Genomic DNA, 23,440 nt, shown 5'->3' on the forward strand with positions numbered 1-23,440 from the left:
AGTGCAGTCTATTTAGTCTTTCTTAATGCTGTCTAGTGAAACATTAATGAGAAGCTCACGCACAGTCATAGAATTTGTCTGATTACTTCATTAATTTTTAACGAGTTTGCTGCTTACACTTCAGGATAACATAACAGAAATTGGATAATGTAATTCTTTCTGTGTGGAGTGCCCCTAAATCTGGCTCTAAATTATTAATCATGTAGGCTGAGGACATTAAAGAGTCTTTTGCCTATAAATTTACCTAAATCTTTGACTACATAATTTGTATCAATACAGTCTCTTCCCAGAAGTTTCTTTTAATCAATTATTGTGGCTTAAAACATCCAGTTTTCTTCAGAGCGATGTCCTCAGAATTCAAAAGCTGAGAAATTGAGTTTCATTATAAGAATCGAACTTGAGCCTACACCATTAGAAACATTATAATCAGACAAGATTATTCAGAAGAAAAGTGAACCGTTATTTTAAATATCAATTTGTGGTTTCTAGAATCCAAGTAATACTTTTAATTCAATGTATTTCTGTACCTAGATCATCTAAGTTTATTACACATTGTTTTAAAATTCTCATCTTATGGATTTTGGGCACAAAGTTGCGTTAATACTTACTAGCTATGCAGCTACTGTAATCCAATTCCCAAGGTAGCAATGATTATAAGATTACTCTTCCAGTAAAAGTTTATTTTACCATTGGAAACATCTCAGTACAAAAAAGATTAAATTAGTTGTTCGAGTCAATAAACCTAGAAGGTCTGCATCCCAGCCCTTTTTAAAGAATGATAGCAACTATTTCTTTCCAGGAGAGCAAGAATAATAGTGAAAATCAGACTGTAAAGGTTATGAAGACTTCTATATAATCTTCGCTTTACCAGTCCTGACGACTCCATGCCGAACAACAACAACAACAAACTAATTATGTCAATTCATGACAGCTACAAATCAGCTCAGGCTGGGTGCATGCGTTTAGCCTAGAATCATTACGAAACCCAACAAAAGCAGCATTCTGCTGAATTAATCCGCCTCAGCTCATCAACAAGGAAGTACAGTGAGGATGACCAATACCTCCCAGCCTCCCCTAATCCAGCCGTCTCTTCTCTTAGCCAAAACCAATTGGTTTGACAGAAAGCTGAAGTAGTAGAGAGGCAGCGAAGCCTTTGCAGCACCACTTTGCAGCATGGCTTGAGTCAAAACACAACGGACAAGCCAGTCAAACTAGTCATTTTGGTCATGTCGATCAAATTGTTAGAGTTCGAGGGGGCTAATTAGTCCTATCATTTTGCTGGATCGGTTCAGAAATAGACCCTGAAGTCAAATGAAGATCAAAATACGAAATTTATTGCTAGTAAAGCTGGACTAGAATAAGCTGCTTGAACCTATGACAAAGTCAGACTTTCTGTTCTTTCCGGAGATAAACATCGAGAGATGGCTCTCTGCAGGGTAGGGCTTGCCCTATTCTTGTCATCTGAAGTGAAGAATGTGTGTATCCTTGGAAAGGCTAGTTGAGAAAAGACAGATGCCAATAACACAATAGTTTTCTAGAAATCCCACCACGAGAAGGAGCCAGGAAAATAAGGAAGGCAGAGGCTTCTATCTAATATTTCCAAGAGCCTGGAAGTTCCTATTTATGAGCCAAGGCTGGAAAACCAGGAGAAGGAGAAAAAATCCCTACCTACCCCAAAATCTCATTGCTTTGTACAACCACAGACTTAATTTTTCAGTTTTTAGTAGTCAGTCTTTAGATATAGAAATAGAAATAGCTTTACCCTTAAAACACACTTTGCTTTTAACATCGTTTCAAATACACTATTGCCTTGATGGCTTAGACAAGTTTGGATAAGAATTCAACTTCATCAACCAATGCTTTTTTGTGGAGATGACTAGATTATATTAACTTGAATTATTGAGTAAATCTCCAGTGTCTCTTGCCTTTGATGACAAGGTCAAGATTTGACACTTAAATTATAGTGTGGTAAAGAAAGCTTGGAAATCATTTCGAACAGTGGTTCTCGGCTCTGGCTGCACATTAAAATCACCTGATGAGCTTTAAAAACTATATATGTGAAAGGCAGTCCCCATTCCCAGAGGTTTTGTTCTGATTGGTCTAAGATGTGGCTCAGACATCTGTATTTAGAGTCCCCACCAGGGCCTCCAAATGTGTAAAAGGGTCTCTCCTTCTGGCAGGTGCAGCCCTGGGCCAGGTGTCGGGGCTTGGCTCAGGGTGCGCTCTGCCCATTGCTCCTCAGCAGGGCTTTTTTGGTCAGTACAAAACTTCATGAGTACTCACAGTGGCCCTGCTCCCAAGGCCCTACTCCATAGACGTTTCCACAAGCCCTGAGATGTTGAGTAAGTCTGGAAATAGAAGGGGAACTGAATTGACTAGAGCCACGAAAGCACTGAGTTAGAAGCAGCTGGTCTGAGTTCTGTCACTTACAAACTGTGTAACCTCAGAGACTTCGGTGGAGTCTCTGTGCCCTCCTTTGTTACAAAGTGTAACCGGAGAGTGTTGAGTCTCTGCTTGAGCTCTGGGGAACTCTAGATTTGTTCAATCTAACCCAAGTACTAATGTGAGGAACATATTAGATTAAGAACTAGTTTTCTAGTTCCAGAGGAGGTGCTAAAAGCAGCTTTTCCCTCTAAATAAGTGGCCTTTTATCCAGAGACACAGATTCACAGATCAAGCTGACTCATCCTCCCCAGACCCAGTGGGGAAGAAAGGAGAGGATCCTTGGCCAGAGAAGTGGTTTAAGGGGTAAGAATCTCACCACTCCTGGCAGGATTTGGGGCACGCTCTACATGGACAACAGCGCATGGAGCAGTTCTCCTTATCCAGGATCCACAGGGTAACTGGCTCCTTCTTTGCTCAAGAAGAGTAGGAACAGAACTTTGTTCCTTTGGTAGATCTCAGTAAACACAGAACTGGTAATTGGGCTGTTGCTTAACCAGTGGTTCTCGAAATTTAACATGCATCAGCATGACTTAGATGGAGGGTTAAAACCCAGATCGCTGACCTCTGTTCCCCAGAGTTTCTGATTTAGTAGGTCTAGATGGGGCCTCAGAATTTACTGTTTATGCTGGTCTGGGGACCACACTTTGAGAACCCTTGCTTTAGGCCATCTTAGAAAGAGCCACTGGGTTCTCCCCCTTATAGGGCAATTGCAATGCCTTTGGGCCACTAATATCCTTCTGAAAACTTCTGAATCCACTTGTATCTTTTGTGAAAGATACGTCCACTCTTTAGGTTTCATAAGGATTGATGTACAACATTGTTATTAAGCAAAGATAAATTTGTCATTTGATGAAGCTACAAATACAAAAAATAAAAAAAAAAACCCACAAAACATGACCTTTTATTTGACAGATTAATATCGCAGATAAAGATCACATTGAGATTTGCTTCTATATATCTTCTTTGATAGTTTCTAAAGTTCCGTATGGTAACTGTTAATAAATATGCCCTTTTCTCCACTTGTAATCAAGAGATTAACATTTTTGCTGTTATAAATAACGCCACAGTGAACATATTTAAGTATAATATTTTTTTCCCAACATTTTGGATTGCAAACACAGCTACCAGCATACTGAGTGGAACTATCCATCATGCACTGTATTAGCCTTGGGTCCTCCAGAGAAACAGAAGCGATAGGATATAAAAGGAAATTTACTATGAGAAATTGGCTCATGCAATTATGGAGGCTGAGAAGTCCCACAATCTGCCATCTGCAAGTTGAAGACCCAGGAAAGCCAAAGATGTCATTCAGTCGGAGGCTGAAGGCTCGAGAACCAGGGGAGCTGATGATGTAAATTCCAGTCCCAGGGCAGGAGAAGGCGAGAAGAGAAAGCCCAGCTCAAGCAATGAGGCAGAAGAAAGGGACAAATTCCTCCTTCTTCTGACTTTTGTTGTATCAGATCAACAGATTAGATGACGACCAGCTACCTTGGGGAGGGCCATCTCCTTTACTCAGGCCATCAATTCAAATGCTGTTCTTATCCAAAAACACCCTCACAGACGCACCCAGAAATAATATTTAACCAGATATCTAGGCAGCCCCTGATCCAGTCAAGCTGACACATGAAATTAACTATCACAAGCACATTTTTTAAAAATCCTCTTCCCAGCAATGGTTCTAACCATCCCCACAATATCCAGTGCTGGGGCCTTGTTGGACTGTGGCTACACTGATATTTAGTCATTCAAACAATATTTATTGAGCATCTACTATAATTCTGTGCTAGATGCTGGGGTTGCAGTGGTGAACAAGACAATCATGGTCCCTAATTTTATGAAGCTTACATTTTTGAGAAAGACAAAGAAGAGAGAGAGAGAGACATCAAGTAATTGAAAGTTATAACACCCACTATGGAGGAACAAATGAGGTGCTGAGATAAAGATGAATAGACATGGGTGGTCACTAAGGAAGTCCTCTCCAAGGAGTCATTTAAGCTGAAACTGAGGATAGGGAGTAGGTAGCCGTGCTGCTGTGGGTAGAACATTCCAGCTAAAAGAAACTATGTGTGCAAAGGCCTTGTGATGGGGAAGAGTTCAGGGTAGAGAAACGGAAGGAAGAACAGTGCAGCTAGGACCAAGAGAACAGTAGAGAGAGAGATGGAATACAATAGAAAAATACTTTGAAGCCGTGGTGAAAAGTTGGGGTTTTATTCTCAGTGAAATGGATGCTTTTAAGCAGGGGAGTTATACAATCAGATTTTTGCTTTACTATCATGTTTAATGTTTCGTGAAGAATGGATTAGAGGAAGAAGAGTGGAAGTGAGGAGACCGATTAGAAGGGTGTTGTGGTGTCCAGGCAAATGATGGTGCAAAATTGGGTTAAGGTGGGGTTGTGGAGATGGTGAGCAAAGGACAGAAGACGAGTAATGGAAATGTATTTGGAGATGATCTCTCTGGGATTTCCTGACACAGGGAAGGAGAGAGTGAAGGAAAGGGAACAATCGAGGATGATGCCTGGATTTCTGGGTTGAGAAATGAAGGGAATAGTTATATAATTTATAGGCCTGCGTAAGACTTGGGAAGTGAGGAAAAGATTGCCTATGGGGCCAATGAAGTGTCGATTCCTGAGCAGTTTTCCAGGATCCCCCTCTAAGGAAGCTGGCCAAGGGGGATACTGTGCTACCAACACCCAGTTTTCTCTTCCTATCCATGATCTCTTTCCTTTGGAATTCTTCTCCCTCAAACCAGCCTACAGGGTGCAATAGTCTTTCCAGTGACCTAATTCATCAAGGCCACAGCCCCGCCCATCTCCTCTTTCTTGCTACATCTGTAGCCCTTAAGGATTTTACTGCTAATCACAAAAGGAAAACAGACATTAAGAACTTTTAAAGTTCCAATGCCTGGTTCCCTTCTTCCATTAGGTTATGGTCAATGGAAGCCCAGATGAGTTCTGTGCTTTGAGATTTTACTTCTAAGAGGGCACTTCACCAACTTCTCCATCTCAAGCCCTCTTGTCCTTCTTGTCCTCAAACCCAGCCCTAGGTCTGACAGGCTATTTCCTCCTGGAATGCTTCCTTCATACACCACGGGCTCATGAAGCTATTGGGTGCTCTCTCTTCTTAAAATAGCATGTGTATTATTTCCTAGGGCTGCCATAACAAGTTACTACAAGCTGGGTGGCTTTACACAAAGGAAACTTCTCTCACAGTTCTGAAGGCCAGAAGTCTGAAATCAAGGTGTCAGCAGGGCCATGTTCTCCCCAAAGTCTCTAGGTGAGGATCCTTTTTTTTTTCCTTCGTTTTTTTGAAGATAGGCACCTGCGCTAACATCTGTTGCCAATCTTCTTTTTTTTTTTTTCCTTCTTCGTCTCCCCAAAGCCCCCCAGTACATAGTTGGATATTCTAGTTATGAGTGTCTCTGGTTGTGCTATGTGGGACGCTGCCTCAGTGCGGCCTGATAAGCAGTACCATGTCCGCACCCAGGATCTGAACCAGTGAAACCCTGGGCTGCCGAAGTGGAGCATGCGAACTTGACCCCTCGGCCCCAGGGCCTGCCGGTGAGGATCCTTTTTTGCCTCTTCCAGCTTCTGATAGCCGCAAGTGTTCATTGGCTTGTGACAGCATCACTCCAATCTTGCCTGCATCTTTACATACTGGTCTTCCCTCTGTGTCTCTGTGTCCAAATTTGCCTCTTCTTATGATAACACTAGTCGTGTTGGATTAAGGGCCAGCCCTACTCCAATATGACCTCATTTTAACTTAAGTAATTACATCTGCAATGACCCTATCTCCAAATAAGATCATATTTTGAGGTACTGGATGGCTAGGTCTTCAACATATCTTTTTAGGGAACACAATTCAACCCATAACAGTGTGCAATTTGCATTTCTTTTAATTACAGACCATGTGACATGTGTCTTTAGAATTTTTCTGCCTGCCACCCACAGTGGACCACAGAGGTCCTATTAGGGCACTTTTTCCATACTAGCTTAATAGCCTCAGAAACTTCATGGGGTTCCAGAGGTGATGCACCTGTGTAGCTCACCCCACACTGTCATATATTCAGGGAACCTGCTTATAATATTTAATATGAAAAATATTCATTAGACTTGCTGAGTGTTTCTGTTAGCCTGGTCATTGCATTTTTTCCATGTAGGCAAGCTTTCTGGGAAATCAAGTTATCAGACACTTGTTTGGAAAGAATGGAATAAGCTAGAGGTATGAGGGAGGCAGGAGTTTTACAATTTGGACATTTGGTGGCATCCACGTGGGACTACAATAAGAAGGCAATTAGCAAGGCCCCCATCTGTGATCAGCACACTGCTAGTCGTGTCTCTGACAAGTGATTTCTACCTCCTTGGCTGACCAAACTCTCCCCTGTCCTCATTATTTAGATACATATTACTATTTTCAATCTGATTAATGTCCATTCTTACTGCCTTGGGAACCATTTGGTCCCATTAAGGTCTTTACTAATCTCTGCTCTGATCCATTAGGAATTCGTTTATGGTTTAACTCCGAAAAGATAACTTCATTTCCAAGGTTTTGAGGGACACTGTGACAGCCACACTAAAGAGATTTTGTTTTTCTTCAGTTTCTTTGCTTTCAGAAGAGCAGAGAGAGTATATTCGGATGGATCAGAGGGAAGGAAGGTCGAGGTCCCAGGCCTGGAGCTGCATTGTTGGGATGGTACATCACAAGCCATCAGGAATGTGGAGGGATAATAGGAAGACCCCAAGGAAATGAGAGACAAATGACAGTAAAAGAGAGTGAAAACCAACCTCACTTTGCAGTTTTCCCCTAGAGCCAATTCTGACCGTATCCTCCTACCTCTTTATAACGAGCAGCCAGTGAAAACGGGGATGACAACCATGTTTTCTTTCCCCATAAAGCTGGGCTCAATTTGAGACCGAATATTAATGGCAAGAGGCTCAATATCTCATTACCAATCCCCGAGGGCATATAGTCCCCAGAAAAGATAAATATTTGAATAGATGATGATAATATGTATGATAATTTGTAGTCAGCATTCCACATGCATTTTCGTTGAATCTTTTATTTCAAACTAGTGCTTCTGAATGAGATTTGCAATAATTACATACACATATATTTTGAATTCTGAACTTGGGATTTGAAGATCATTAATCCCACACAAGCCTTCAAAAAAGAGCAGACTCGTTATTGATTTGCCCAGAACAGACAACATAAAGCCTAGCTTCTTTCCCTTTTTCTTTCAGTTCATTGAGTAAAAATAGATTGAGGCTTACACCAGTTTTCCTCAAAATTTTGCTTGAAGGTGAACTTGAGGTCACCTTAATAGCTATCAAAACCCTTCTTATTGTCAAGCTTGCAAAACTTTCCCCAATTTTCTGTTTGAAATTCTGTCTTTGGGGGAACTTTAACCTCCTTCTGACTTCCAATTAGCTTTTCTTCAATAACAGGAGTTCACTGGGAAGTGAAAAGAGTCAGGAAGGTTGCCTGGGGCGCTCAGGTTGCAGAAGTAATGGGACTCCTTTCATCTCTTCCTCGGAAGCAATTCCAGGGCTTAATATTGTTGTCTTTAAAGTATGCTTTGGATCCAAGCCTCCCAGAGAAGGTCTTGATACATCCAGGCAGACACACTTCCCAGAGGGCCCTTGGCTGATTTATGCTGATCCATGCGCCTACACTTTCACGGCTTTGTCTTCAGTGACAGCTCTTACAAGACGAGTCATTCTTACATGAGTTCTTCATAGACAGCCTGTTACAGATGCTTCCAAATCCCCGTGGTCAGTGCATTCGGAAGTCAAGCACTCTTCCATTAGGCGGAGAAATGTTCCTCAAGTGGAAGGGGAATCTTCCATTCATTGGGTCCATTCATTGTCTTGCAAGTGTCCATTCCAAAAGAACTTTTTTGTTCTATTTTTACAGTACTACAAGACTCAGTCAAGTGATTTTTTTTTTTTTTTTTTTTGGTGAAGATTGGCCCTGAGCTAAAATCTCTTGCCAGTCTTCCTCGTTCTCTTTTTTTTTTTTTAAAGATTTTATTTTTCCTTTTTCTCCCAAAGCCCCCTGGTACATAGTTGTGTATTTTTAGTTGTGGGTCCTTCTAGTTGTGTCATCTGGGGCACAACCCCAGCATGGCTTGATGAGTGGCGCCATGTCCGTGCCCAGGATCCGAACTGGCGAAACCCTGGCCCGCTGAAGCAGACTGCACGAACTTAACTACTCAGACATGGGGCCGACCCCAGTCTTCCTCTTTTTGTTTTTGTTTTGTTTTGTTTTTTGAGGAAGATTAGCCCTGAGCTAACTGCTGCCAATCCTCCTCTTTTTGCTGAGGAAGACTGGCCCTGAGCTAACATCTGTGCCCATCTTCCTCTACTTTATATGTGGGACACCTACCACAGCATGGCTTGCCAAGTGGTGCCATGTCCACACCCGGGATCCGAACCTGAGAACCTGGGCCGCCAAAGTGGAACGTGCACACTTAACCGCTGCCCCAGTGGGCCAGCCCCCCTAGTCTTCCTCTTTTTGCTTGAGGAAGATTGTCCCTGAGCTAACATCTGTGCCAATCTTCCTCTATTTTATATGTGGGACGCCTGCCACAGCATGGCTCGATAAGTGGTGCGTAGGTCTACACCTGGGATCTGACCAGGGGAACCCCGTGCTGCTGAAGCAGAGCATGCAAACTTAAACACTACGCCACCAGGCCGGCCCCCAAGTTATTTTTTAAAATAGAAAAGCAGTCTGTTCTCAAATATAAATGTATTTATCCTTTTATTTAGTCAACAAATATTTACACTATACCCACTGTGTGTCAGGAAAAGTGTTAAGTTTAAAGTATACCTTTAATTCTCACAGAGCTTACATTCTAGTGAGGAAGATGGATAATAAGCAAGCAAAGACACAAACAAACCCAATAATTTCCAATAGTAATAGGGTTTTTTGTTGTTGTTGTTGTTAATGTTATGATAGATTACAACCTTGTGAGATTTCAGTTGTACATTTTTGTTAGTCATGTTGTGGGTACACCACTTCCCCCTTTGTGCCCTCCCCCCCCCCCTTTTCCCTGGTAACCACTGATCGGTTCTCCATGTCTATATGTTAACTTCCAACTATAAGTGGGGTCATATAGAGTTCGTCTTTCTCTGTCTGGCTTATTTCGCTTAACATAATACCCTCAAGGTCCATCCATGTTGATGCGAATGGAACAATTTGGTCCTTTTTTATGGCTGAGTAGTATTCCATTGTGTATATATACCACATCTTCTTTATCCAGTCATCAGTTTCTGGGCATGTAGGTTGGTTCCACGTCTTGGCTATTGTAAATAATGCTGTGATGAACATAGGGGTGCAACGGACTCTTGAGATTTCTGATTTCAGGTTCTTAGGCTAGATACCCAGTAATGGGATGGCTGGGTCATAGGGTATTTCTATTTTTAACTTTTTGAGAAATCTCCATACTGTTTTCCATAGTGGCTGTACCAGTTTGCATTCCCACCAACAGTGTATGAGGGTTCCTTTTTCTCCACAACCTCTCCAACATTTGTCGCTCTTGGTTTTGGATGTTTTTGCCAATCTAACGGGTGTAAGGTGATATCTTAGTGTAGTTTTGATTTGCATTTCCCTGATGATTAGCGATGATGAACATCTTTTCATGTGTCTATTGGCCATATTCATATCTTCTTTTGAGAAATGTCTGTTCATGTCCTCTGCCCATTTTTTGATCGGGTTGTTTGTTTTTTTGTTGTTAAGCAGTGTGAGTTCTTTGTATATTATGGATATTAAGCCTTTGTTGGATAAGTGGCTTGTAAATATTTTTTCCCAATTAGTGAGCTGTTTTTTTGTTTCAATCCTGTTTTCCCTTGCCTTGAAGAAGCTCTTTAGTCCGATGAAGTCCCATTTGTTTATTCTTTCTATTATTTCCCTCATGTGAGGGGTTATGGTGTCTGAAAAGATTCTTTTGAAGCTGATATCAAAGAGCGTACTGCTGATATTCTCTTCTAGAAGACTTATTGTTTCAGGCCTAATCTTTAGGTCTTTGATCCATTTTGAGTTCATTTTGGTGTGTGGTGAAAAAGAATGGTCGATTTTCAATCTTTTGCATGTGGCTGTCCAGTTTTCCCAGCACCATTTGTTGAAGAGACTTTCTTTTCTCCATTGTAGGCCCTCTGCTCCTTTGTCGAAGATTAGCTGTCCAGGGTTGTTTTTTTTTTAAAGAAATGAATAGGATAATTGGAGATTAACTGAGGAAGGAAGCTTTATGTAGGGTGATCATGGAGGGCCTCCATGAGGAGGTGACATTTTTGCTGTAACCTGAAAGATGAGGAGACAGTCATAAGAAATGAAGGAAGGGTCTTTCAAGCAGAGGGCCTATCAAGAGCAAAGATCTTGAAGCCAGAAAAAGTAGAAGTGGAATTTTTAGATCATAAAGGAGCCAGCATGCCTGAGTGAATGTCAGATGAGAACAGAGAAGTAGGCGGGTGTTGTTCTGTGGGAGACCTGGGAAACTGGGGTCCGAGTTTGGATTTTTCTGAGGCAGTGAGGAGCCGTTGGGGGATTTCAATCACGTGAGTCACGTGGTCTGACTGAAAGGTGACCTATTCAATAAGTTTACCCGTTAACCAAAACCTTGTTTTTAAACATTATTTATAATGTTTAGAGTAATACATAGCAAATATTACCAGCCCAGTTTTGCAGCATCTCAAACTGAATGGGATAGTTGTGACAGTTTTGGAAGTCTCCTGTGAAGCTTTATTTGACTGGCTCTGTTGTGTCTCCACAGCAGTGTGTTAGGGAAAGGCCAGATAGTCAACCACTCTGGATTAGAGAGCGGTTTAGTCTTCTAGGAATATATTTAATATCAAAAATCAACTCTATGGGGCCGGCCCTGTGGCCACGTGGTTACGTTTGCATGCTTCTCTTCGGCGGCCCAGGGCTTTGCTGGGTTGGATCCTGGGCGCGGACATGGCACCGCTCATCAGGCCACATTGAGGCGGCGTCCTACATGCCACAACTAGGAGGACCCACAACTAAAAAATATATATATGTATATATATATATATATATATATATATATACACATATACACAACTATGTACTGGGGGGATTTGGGGAGAAAAAGCAGGGGAAAAAAATCAACTCTGACACCTTAACGTTTCATTTAGGAATTTTTACGTTTATACTGATTTCTAATTCTTTTTAATGTCATTTTTTAGAAGTATAATTTTCTGTCTTTCTAATATTTTAGCACTTTTAAGATACTTTCTCCATTTTTTCGAGGAACAAATCAATGTTTGTTAGTTTGGCTCTTCATAGCTCGAATTTATTATATGATGTGATCATTCTTGTCACATGGTTCATTTCTTGATTTAACCTTTTTAGTACTTTTAAACCTTTTTAAAATTCCTTCTTTACAATTTCATGTTTATGGTGAAGGTAACAAGTTTGAAGTATTAATCACACAGTACGTTATGCTAACCCCCTTCCAGGCATTCTTTCCACTCAGTTGAATAATTTTCCTTTTACACACGGAGTCTTTCTGCAAACTCCTACTGAGTCTATGTATACATTTTTTTCTGGTTAGAAATAAACATTCTAGCATTTAATACATGGCAGAATTGCATAATCTACTTCTCATTTGTTTAGGATGCTCTCTAATTTTGGCAAAGTAAGAAACAATACTGAAACAATTTTACAAAACAATTTTTTTGATAAATCAGTAAGTTTGACCAATTTGGAGACTTGTTCATTTGGTAAATTGTCATTGGGTGAATTGAATTTCTGTAAACTGGCATTTGGGCAAATTGATTTTCAGGTAATTCATCCAGAAGTGATTGAATTTCCATTAAGGAAGAAAGAACACTGCTATAAATATGGAGAATGTTCATTTAATTCAAGTCTCTCCCTTTTGAGAAGAACACAACCAGCTTAGAGAAATAAATTGGTCCTTCTTAAAGCTTCCAGTCATCAAAGTTGCAGAAACTCCTGAAGTCCACTCTCAGCCTGCCGTCTCTTTACATCTGGTTTTATCAAACTTATACAATGTCATATTTTTTGCTAGACTTTCGGGGCAGACTTTTCAAATGCTCACCTTTCATAAATAATCCTTTTCTAAGATGAAAACTCAATTACTAAGGAGAATAGACAGGTTCACTACAACAGAGACATGCATTTATTAGCATTTCTCATTAAACGTCTTCCTGGATTTTTTTCTCCAACAAAGTTCCTGGTATACCGGATGACTACCCAAAATGCTGTACAACCACGGGATTTTATGATTTAAAAGTAATTTAAAAATCAATCCCCTTTGCCATTTACTCTAAGAGATACTCACTTGCTTTGTATTATTTTGAAATGTGGTCAAATGAAAAAAGCTTTCCCCGGCCCTCAGCATCCTCCAAGTCAGAGTTTATACTTTCCTCTCACTCAAGTTCAATTTTATGAGAATGGCAAATATTTTTGGTATGTTTTGGCTTTTTTCCTTTTTCTCTCCCTTTCTGAAGCAGTGCTAAGAAGCTGCTTCTGAATTTTTGTCCACCTTCTTTTCTGCATCTTGCTCAAATCCGTCTATCTTTTTCTGTTCCTGTCTTTATTTTACTTTCCCCCGCTGCCCGGAGGGTAGTGTAAAAATTAAAATGAGCATATTTTAAGAAAAGTATGAGCAGTATCCGTTCTACAGAGGAAGCAAATATGCTTGAAATCCCAGTGTCCTTCCCCACCCAGGATAAAGCAGAATAACAAACATCTGAGTTAGAGATATTTTTGCTTATAAAAGCATTTCTTTTAAATGAGTGACTTCAAATTTTTCATTGCTGTTATTATAATATTATTTGGGCAACACGGGTTTTAAAAAAAAATGAAGGAGCTCACTGGTTCAATGGCGGGCTAAAACAATGATGTCCACCCTAAAGCTCGCCAAGTCCTAATCCCCGAACCGTGTGAATTTGTTACCTTACACGGCAAAGAGATTTTGCAGACCTGATTAAGGAGTTTGAGATGGGGAGATTATTATGGATTATCTGGGTGGGCTCAATGTAATCATAAGGGTCCTGATAAGAGGAAAGTCAAAAAATGAGATATGATGATGAAAGCAGAGGTTACAGTGATGACATTTCTGAAAGGGGGCCAAGAGCCAAGGAATGCCCATGGCTTTTAGTAACTGGAAAACGCAAAGAAGCAGATTCTCCCCCGGAGCCAGAAGGAATGTCCCCTGCTGACCATTGGTGACTTCTGACCTCGAAACTGTAGGACAATAAATTTATGTTGTTTCAAGCCACTAAGTTTGTGGTTTGTTTATAGCAGCAATAGAAAACTAATACAGCCAGAATGTAAAAGGGATTTTCAAATTAGAGTTCTTTTTAGTTAGCAAGGTCTCTTTAAAGAAATATTTCCACATTTTTTGGGGACATAAAATCAACTCCTCCGCAATCATTCCTTATAATTTCTCTTCCCTTTGGGAATTTTGGCTCCCAAGAGGAACATTACAACATTAGGGCAGCTGAGCAAAGTTAGGTAGACTCTGAGACGTTTCCCAAGCCTGAAGCACTAGCCCAGGGCTCAAATAATTAAAAGGTCCAAGGCTGCAGGTAATGGTAGCTCTGAGAATTCAGATTATGTCATTACACTGTTTTTCTCTCCTCATGGCTCGAACAAGCTCTCTTCCATGTATCAGCTGTGATGGCCACAGAGTTCCAAGAGACATCTATTTAACTGAGGGGCCCCCTGAGGAATAAGAACTCAGGACAACTGTGGTAGAAAGGTTGGGAGGACTCTGATTGACCTAGCTTGGGTCACATGACCAAACTGGATCCAATCACTGTAGCCAAGGAGATGCCATACTCTGATTGGCTAGTCTGGCAAGTGTGCCTGTCCCTGTGGCAGGAAGTTGAGTCAGCCTCAGAGAAGTCTCACGAAATAAGTTCCCCATAGAAATGAGACAGTTAAAAATTATCAGTGGAAAACAGAGATGAAAGACCATGTAATTGTGAGAGGGGGAAAGAGAAAGGTGAGAAGAGGCCTTGAGTTTTTATGACTTTCTAGTTCTTAGATCCAGTTCTTCATGAGACCTAGCTACATTGCCTGCTCTTAGGTTCCACAAGATTCTCCTATATACTTCCAATAAACTCCACTCTTTCCTTAAGTTAAGAGTATTTATATTCTTGGTATTCAAATGATTCCTGACTAAGGAGGACCAAAATAATGTATCCTTAATGAACCAAAGTACAAGGTAATGTTTTATCGATAATAATATCACTGATACCTGTAATGGAATCCTTTCTCCCAGTCATATCCCCTTGAGTTTCTTTGGGGCAACATTCTCAGTGCCTGTGTATTGGGTGGGCCTGGCCAAACCAAAGTTCCAGGGTGTAACATGTGATTCAGGCCTTGCCAATCAGCATTTTTCATGCCCTTGGCCAGTGTTTGGTTCAGGGATGGGCAGGTGATCTAAGGCCCAGGATTTTTGTGGTAATTGTTGAAAGTTGGAACTGTGAAGATATAAGAGCTACTGGAATCCATCTTACCACCATGTGGAAGAAGCTTGCGTGAGAATGAAGGAAAGTAGGTCAATAAATGGAGAAAGTCAGACTGCTAAGTCTTGATGATGTCATTGGAACACCTGGATGTAGCTGTGCTAATCAACTCCTAGACTTTTCCACTATGCAAACCAATAATTTCTCCTTTTACATACACAAGCTGGAGGTAGGTTTCTGTCACTTATCACAGAAAAAGTTTTTACCAATATTTTAACATATTTTTTTTCAGTCATTATCTCAGTTATACTTAGCGTCTTAAAACATCAATGGTCTTTTATTTTCATGATTCTGTGGGTTTGATGGGGGAGTCTTCTGTGGGTGGGTCTTGCTTAGGCTCACCCATGCATCTGCATTCCACGGCCACATCAAGTTGGAGTTGGGCTGAGCTCTCCATATGGCTGTCCATCCTCAGGGAGCCTGGAGTATGCATCTTCACATGGCAGTCTCACGGCAGTGTGCCAAGGGCAGACCCCACTATACAAACACTTATCAAGCTTCTTTTGTATCACATGTGAAGGTGTCCCATTGGCCAAAGCAAATCTTATGACCAAGCCCAGAATCATTGCATGAGGGGACAAAAATAGCATGTATCTCAAGAGGATGATTCATTGAGAAAACAATAATGCAATAATTTATCAAACTCTATAAATTTCAAAATGTTTTCAAGTACATTAACTTATTTGAGCACCATAATAACCCTGTGAAATACTCAAAAGCAGTATCGTTATTGTATCAGTCAGGGTCCAGTGAGGAGTTAGAAATACCAGCAGAAATTTAAACATGAAAAATGTAATATAAAGGATTATTAACTGGTAATAGGGAATTAGCAACTAGGAGGAGATAAAAGAGAACTCTGAAGAATAACCTACAGGTTAATATCCAAGAAAAGAGCAAAGTTGGAAAGTAGGCTGGGATTCAGACCTCATTGGAGGGTGTGCCTGTGGCCCACTGGATGGTGGAGAAGTCAGCTGAGCTGCTCCAGGTCAGAGCTGGTTGCCAGCTGGTGGGCTGAAGCTGGTGAGCCAGAAACCATAGGGCTCTCACCAGAGTGCCAGAAGAACTTGCAGGAGTATGAGTGCCCCTGATTGTCCTGTATGAATGCCACTGGCAGCCATGCCCTAGGAGCAAGAAGCAAAGACTGATACTGGAACCAGGGGGAAGAAAGTCCCTTCCACCTGCAGTGTCCCTATACAGCACTCTCTACTGACAAAGCTTTACATCGGACTAGCCGGCAAAGGAGAAATATTTATAGGGCCCAGCTCCAGTATCACAAAGCAGGGCAACAAAAGGAACTGAGAAGCAATACATTGATAACTGGCACAGTCCACCCCTTTGGTTCCTTCTCTTCCGTATGCACCCTTTTACAGACATTTGAATGCCTATACAAAAACAAACACCTCTATGTTTTCTCCTAACAAGACAGCTTTCCTTCATTAAAGTGAGGAAGTGTTCACCCTTTTCTCAAAGAGAGGAGACTCACAGGTCTAACGGTCATTGTATTCAGTACCAGCCTTGTTAATAACTCTCAAGATCAGCCACAGACCCAGCGAATATTCTGCTACCCTAAAGACTAAATTGTGAAGTTAGCCTCCAACAATTGATATATAAAATAATAATGGGAAGGAGAGAGAGAGCATGTTTATCATATACAAATAAATATATACATATAACAAGCAAAGAGAAAACATGCAAAACTATTAGGTCTTTTTTTTTGTGATGAGGCCGTAGTCGATCATCTATGACTTCCTTCTTCCAGAGCCCATTCAGTAGTTACTTTAGCCTCAGGCAGCTCCTCATATGGTGAAGGTTCTTCACCTGGCGAAATGACCCAAACATTCATTCCCAAAGGATCTGAGTCCTCAATCATCCTGCTTTTTGTTTATTTGAATCTATAGTTTTCTATTAACCTTTACTATTGAGCACGAAACTATTAAGAGAAACTCTCAGGAATCCTCTGTGTTCCAGACATAGTCCTTCTTGCCCCCATTGTGAAGCAGCAACTCAGTTTCCCCTTGGTGATTGGGATTGATCATTCTAGCCAGTAGAGCAATGTCTTTACCTGCTTATTGGCTCAGTGGCATAAGGAGACCTAAACGGCCAGGTGGCAGTCTCGTCTTCTGGGAGCTGCAGTATCACAAAGCATGGCAATGAAGAGTGGATTTGGAGCCGAGAGAAAATAATAAATTGGTAACTGGCATGATTATCCCTGTTTTTCAAATGAGAAAACAATGGTTCAGAGAGGTTCGTTGATGTGCCTCACGTCACCTGCTAACAAGAGGCGGGGTGCAGGATTTCAGGTCCTCAGATCTCAGATCTCAATGTTCCTTTCTGCTCCTTTAAGTGTGGTAGTTCAGATAGACTGGGTCAAGCACCAGACCTGGGTCTGAATTCTAGCACTTGCTCACTCTGGGACCTTGGGCAACTCACTTAAGTATTCTGAGCCTTGGTCTTCTCTGCTGTAATGTCAGGTTAATGGTCCCCAACTCACAGAATTAAAATGGGAATGGAACGTGTTGACGGTCTATGACAGCACTATGTAAACTCCAGCAGATTTTGCAATGGTAGGGTATGTTATTAAGGACTGTACCGACTCTCCATTTACTGCTTACCCACTGAAAATTTTGATTAATTTCCTAGCACCTCACAGTTTATGAAGAATGGCCCCTATTAAGTGGAGTTGCTGCCACCCAGGCAGCAACCGGGGTAAACTCTAAAATCAGCAGGAAGCATAGAGAAAGTGGGCATCATCTGGTGTGGAAGAAATTGATAGAGTTCTTTGTACCAGTAATCTCAGAATCTCAATTACTTTTGCCAGATATTTCTTTCAAGTCGTTTTGGGAAATGGTTCACTGCCTTTTTCTATTTTATTAAATCTAAGAACCTCATTAAGTCAAACTATCAGTGATGCATTGTCAGTAGGCAGAATATGGGGAAAACCCTCTTTGAGGGTTTGATCGTGAAAACCTTTCTAACAAACCCAAGACAAACACATTCCCCTCCTACTGCCTATTCATACGAGATTAACTATTGTGCTTGTTCACAATAGTCAATCATCATTTCTTCCCCGTTTAAGAGCTGCTTGCATGAATTAGGAAATGGAGACCAGCGGGCTCCGGTGTGTCTTTCTACATTCTCAGCACTAGAAATATGGCTTAATTAAATGCAATTAGGGCACTGACACAATTTTTATTAAGAAAAGAATAAGCTAGCACTCTCTCTCTCTGCTAAACAAAGAAAAAGATAGTAGGAGAAATTAACATTTATTTTCTACTCTCTAACACCCAGTCTAAGTTTTTCTCATTTTTTTGTTTGTTTTACATTTCGTAGATCATTATTCACAGTCATGCCTAACAAAAACACCTGTACTTCGCTTCTTGTCTTTACTTTCTGCATCGATGGTCCCCATAAGCAATAAGCAGATGAACATGGTTGAAGAGGAAAGCACAATTTCAGACACTTGGTGCAATTTATGAAAATGTCGTTTTCCACACGGTTTTCAGGGAAGTGTTACATCACTAAAGTGGGACTACTCTCTTAGTACCTGAGTGCCTAATGTGGTGGGTGGTGCATAGAGGCGCACAATAAATCTCTGTGGAATGTAGGGCTCTGGATTCATATCATGGCCTACCGCATCAGTGAGAGAATCTATAAGAAGGACCACAAGGAGGTCCTAAACTTTTCAGGTGGTACTTAAAATTACATAAAAGGTTTAGCGCTATAATGCTACACAAAGTTTTTTTTTTAGAAACAGTCTTCCCCTCTCATTATAAAAATGATAAATGGTCATAATAGATTTTTTTGGAACATAAAAGAAAAAATAAAAAAGATAAAATCACCCACAGTCTCTCAATCCAGATGTAATCACTTTTTAACATTTTGGTGTATTTTCTTTCCAGTTTCTGTCTGTCTGTCTCTCTCTCACTGCCTTTCTCCCTCCCTCTCTCTGTCTCTCTGATTAGGATCATACAATATTGTATTCAGCTTTTTCATCTAATATATTTTAAACAGTTTTACTTGTCATTATACAGTCTTTGAAAATAAAATTTTTAATGAACGCATTATAGTCCATAACATGGTTGTATATATGTGTGTATCTGCGCTCCCTCAGTGTGTGTATACACAGACACAGACATGCACGTGCACACACACATACACAGCTGAATTTGTTACTTTCTATAGTAAAGGACACACACACACAGAACACGGTACAGCAAAGGTGAACTGACTGCTTGCCACAGTATGGGAGAGACACGCTGCTCAGCCACAACCTCCCGAGCAGAACAGACTGATGATTTTATATAGGGTTTTTGGGAAGTTTGGAGTTCAGGGAGCAGCAAATTTTCAGGGGAATAAGTAGGCTGACATCAACTCTAGAAACGTGATCACTCTAGTGAGACTGCTGTTGATTGGTTGGCATTGAGAAACATGTCTATTGGACTAACCCGTTCCTCATTGGCTGACTTTGGGAGTAAGAACTGTCACTTATTGGTTGGTCTGTCAAAGTGTGTTCACTCAAGGGAGTCGCGTTGATCATAGAAAGGCTTTAAAACTGTGTTATAGTGGTACTTGTTAGCATGATTACAGAACACTCAGCGTTTCCCCAGGAATATGAGAAATGTTTGTATTCTCAATACCGTAATTTCTTTAATCCTTCTCTTTTGTGGGATAATTGGATTATTTCCACTGTTGTAAATGATGCTGCAGTGACCATCCTGACCAATCTCTGAGCACACTTCTGGTTATTTTCTTCGGAAAGATTTCTAGAAGTGGATTGTTAATTCAACAAAGAATTTTTTTTTAATTTTATAAAAGTAATACAGAACATTTAGGAAATGTAGATGCATAAAAAGAAGAAAATGAAACTCATCCATAAGCCACCTCCTCCCCATCGTATAATCACCAATAATGTTTAGTGCTTATCCTTTTAGTCCGTTTTCTGCGCTTCTGTAGATCTATACAAATAAACACAAATAAGAAGGCTGGGAGTACCCTTTGCTTTCTTCACCTAATTGATTGTCATGGACATCTTTCCTTGTCATCATAGAGTCTCATTTAATGGCTGCATAATACTGTGGGTATTTATATCCGCATGTAATACAACTTCTTTAACTTTTTCTATTGTTGGATATTCAGGTCTCCCATCCTCCTCCTTTTTGTTCATTCCTACCTGCCTATCTTCTTGCTTTCCTTTTTATCTTATTTTATTATAATTAATAGTATTACTTTATTTTTTTAAATATTACTATAAGCAATGACTGATTGCACGTATTTGTACTTAAATGTTTCCACATATCTAGGTTTATTGTCTTAGGATAGATTCACAGAAGTTGACTTTCTGGATCAAGCAGTAGGGCAGTTTTAAGACTTTTGATAAACATGCTACAAAAATAGTCTCCAGAAAGATTTTAAAATGTAGGCTACCACCTGTAGTACATGCAGATGTCCATTTTGCCACACCCTCTGAAACACTTTCTTTCAATAATTTTTACTGCTCTTTGCCAATTTAGTAGAAAGAATTAACAGTATATTGCTATACTGATTTGTATTTCACTGAGGGAGGGTTGAAAAGTAAATTTTTATTAAAATTTTGGTTTTTTCGTCTATCAACTTTTTGTTCACAATTTATGCTCTTTTTTTGTAGGAAGGCTTATATTTTCATATATGATTTTTAGAATACTTTATATAAAACATAGTCACTCGTGGTATTTCAGGTATCTTATTATCTGTTTTAAATTTTATTTTTAGTGTTTTAAAAATCTCTTTATTGTAGAAAAATTTAAATTTATTATATTCTGCATATGACACTGGAGAGAATAGTATAATGAACCTCTGTGAACTCATTACCCAGTTTCAATGACTGTCATAGTCCATCTTATGTCTTCTATACTCCCATTCTCCTTTTCACACTTTGGATAATTTTGAAGTAGATCCCAGACATCAAATAGTTTTATCTGTAAACATTTCTGTATGCATATATTTAAAGAATAATAACAATACCACTATCAAATCAAAAAACCCTACAGTAATTCCTTATAGTATTAAATATCTAGTCATATATATATTATATATATAACCATATATATATAATATAGATAGATATCTCTATGTTTAATATGTATATAATCACAAAGCAGTGGATTTTCAAGTTAGACTCACACAACCAAAGATTTTACCCAATATCAAACTCCACAAATAATTTCAAGAATACAGGCAATCAAGAGACTCAGACAAAGTATGGAAAGATCTAGGACATCAAGGGCAGCTTCCCTGAGTCCTTCCTTTCTGGAATAAACACACAATCTCTAGACTAAAGAGGACAGAATCTCAAAGTTTAGTATAAAGATTATCACCCCGGGGAGTGTTTGTAGTATGAAACATCTCCATTTTCAGCTTATATGACATTGTCCAGGAAGCCTCATAAATCCATGGGTTCTGGGTTTATTTGCTATAAGCAATGCTTAACCAGAGATATGCCATTAAGAACATTCCATAGATAAAGACCCTCTGCCTAGTGTATATCATTGGTCTCTTCATCTGGAGGTCTGCTTGTCATGTTGACAAGGACATTAGACTGGATCGCCTGACTCCTTTTCTTTTTCCCTGAGAGAGTCCCCAGGTAAAGGAAGTGAAATGTTCACAAACGAGCTGTTTTAAAAGTTCTTTGGTTTTAATTGGGATCCAAACAAGATCTAAACATTGCAACTGATTAATACGTCTTTAGTCTTTTTTGAGTTATATATTCCACCTCTGTTTCACGTTTTCTTATAATTTTTGGGGTAGAAGAAAGTGGTAGATAGTATCCAAAGACAGTTACCATCAATTTCTTCCCTTCCTATTTGTGCATGCTGCTCCTTATATTATGAGACTGAGTCTGGGCTGGCTTCAGTGACTTGTTTGACAAATAGAATGTGGCACATGTCATTCTAGGACTTCCAGAACGAAATCATGATAAACCTTACACCTTCCCTTGTCTCATGGAAACTGACCACCGTGAAAATTCTATGAAAAGCCCAAGCCACATAGACAAGCCATGTGTAAGCATTCTAGCCTATAGGCCTAGCTAAGATTTCAGGCCAAAGCTGGCATTAAGTGACAGTCATGTGAGTAAGCTATGTTAAATGTCCAGTCCTGCTGAGAGGGTTCCAGCCTCAGCCACCATCTGCATCCTCACGAGAGACCCCAATTGAGAAGTGCCCGAACAGCTGTTAACCTACAGAACCATGAGAGACAACAATAAATTGTAGTTTTATGGCAACAAGTTTTGAGATGATTTATTATGCAGCTAAAGATAATTAGAACCAAAAAATGGAATCATTGGTCCTATGGATTTTCTTGCAGTTTGAATTTTGCTGATTGTGCCCTTGTGATGTCATTTGACATGTTCCTTTGTCTCTTATGTTTCCTATAAATTTGTCATTATGCCTAAAGACTAGAGAGGTTTCCATTTTAATTTTGTTTTGGTAATAATATGTCATAGGTGGGTATGCAGACATGAAAATGTGCCTTTCTCCTCTTTGGCTGTGGGAAGTGTGGTTGCCCAATCTGCAGTGTCTTCATGCCAAGGCCATACTTCCCATGCGCTGGCTGCTTCCAGCCAAAGACTGAGTGTGGCAGGAATAGCAAGGCAGGCTCAATCCTGGGAGTCATGGGACTCCTCTGATGGGCAACTCTGGCTCAAGGGCATTCCATTGACCTTGTCAAACTTCTTTAGAACTCCACTGCAGTCTTAGATTCTTTTACTCAACCTCTTTCCTTCCTGCTCTCCTTCAACCGCGGTCAGCCCTTCAGTGTGGCCTGATGGCTCTTTCGGCTTCCCTTGATTCTCTCCTCATTTTCCTTTGTAGATGTTTCCCTTAATAAATACTCGCATGTCTGATCCTATTTTGGCATATGCTTCTTAGAGGACCTGGACTAACACAAGTGCGAATGAGAGTGGTCTGAGAAAACAGTCACCCGGGAGGCAAAGAAAACATCATCCTCTTTGATAAGTGGGGCACAGGCAGTCTATTACATAAGTGGCAGTTCAGTTGCTAGAGATTTCACCTGTGGTGACCTGGAAAAATGTGCTGGTAGAGGGAATGAATATGGAGGGTGATTGATGAAGAGGATGGCAATTTAGACTAGAAAAGCAAGAATTCATTGATTTAGGGGCATTTCCTCAGAACATCAGATTTAACACCTCTATAGGGAAAACACACTGTTTTCCTTTCCTTGCACCCTACTACCACACTCACAATACTTCTGACACCAAATATGTAGGTTTCTACACAAAGTTATTCTGTGACACCAGCTGGGTGTCCTACAGTGCAATGCAGTTCTGGAGTTAATATCAGATCCCACAGACTAAGAGCTCAGTCCCATAAGACTGCCCCCCTTCAGACAACAATCACCAAGTTCCAGGTTGTCACCTGTACTTCTGACAAATTGGCTAATAAATCGGGGTTCCCATGACTCCCTCCTTGTGTCTGACAATTTTCTAGA

The sequence above is a fragment of the Equus przewalskii genome, chromosome 1 (genome assembly GCF_037783145.1).
Source record: "Equus przewalskii isolate Varuska chromosome 1, EquPr2, whole genome shotgun sequence".
NCBI classification, from domain to species: Eukaryota; Metazoa; Chordata; class Mammalia; order Perissodactyla; family Equidae; genus Equus; species Equus przewalskii.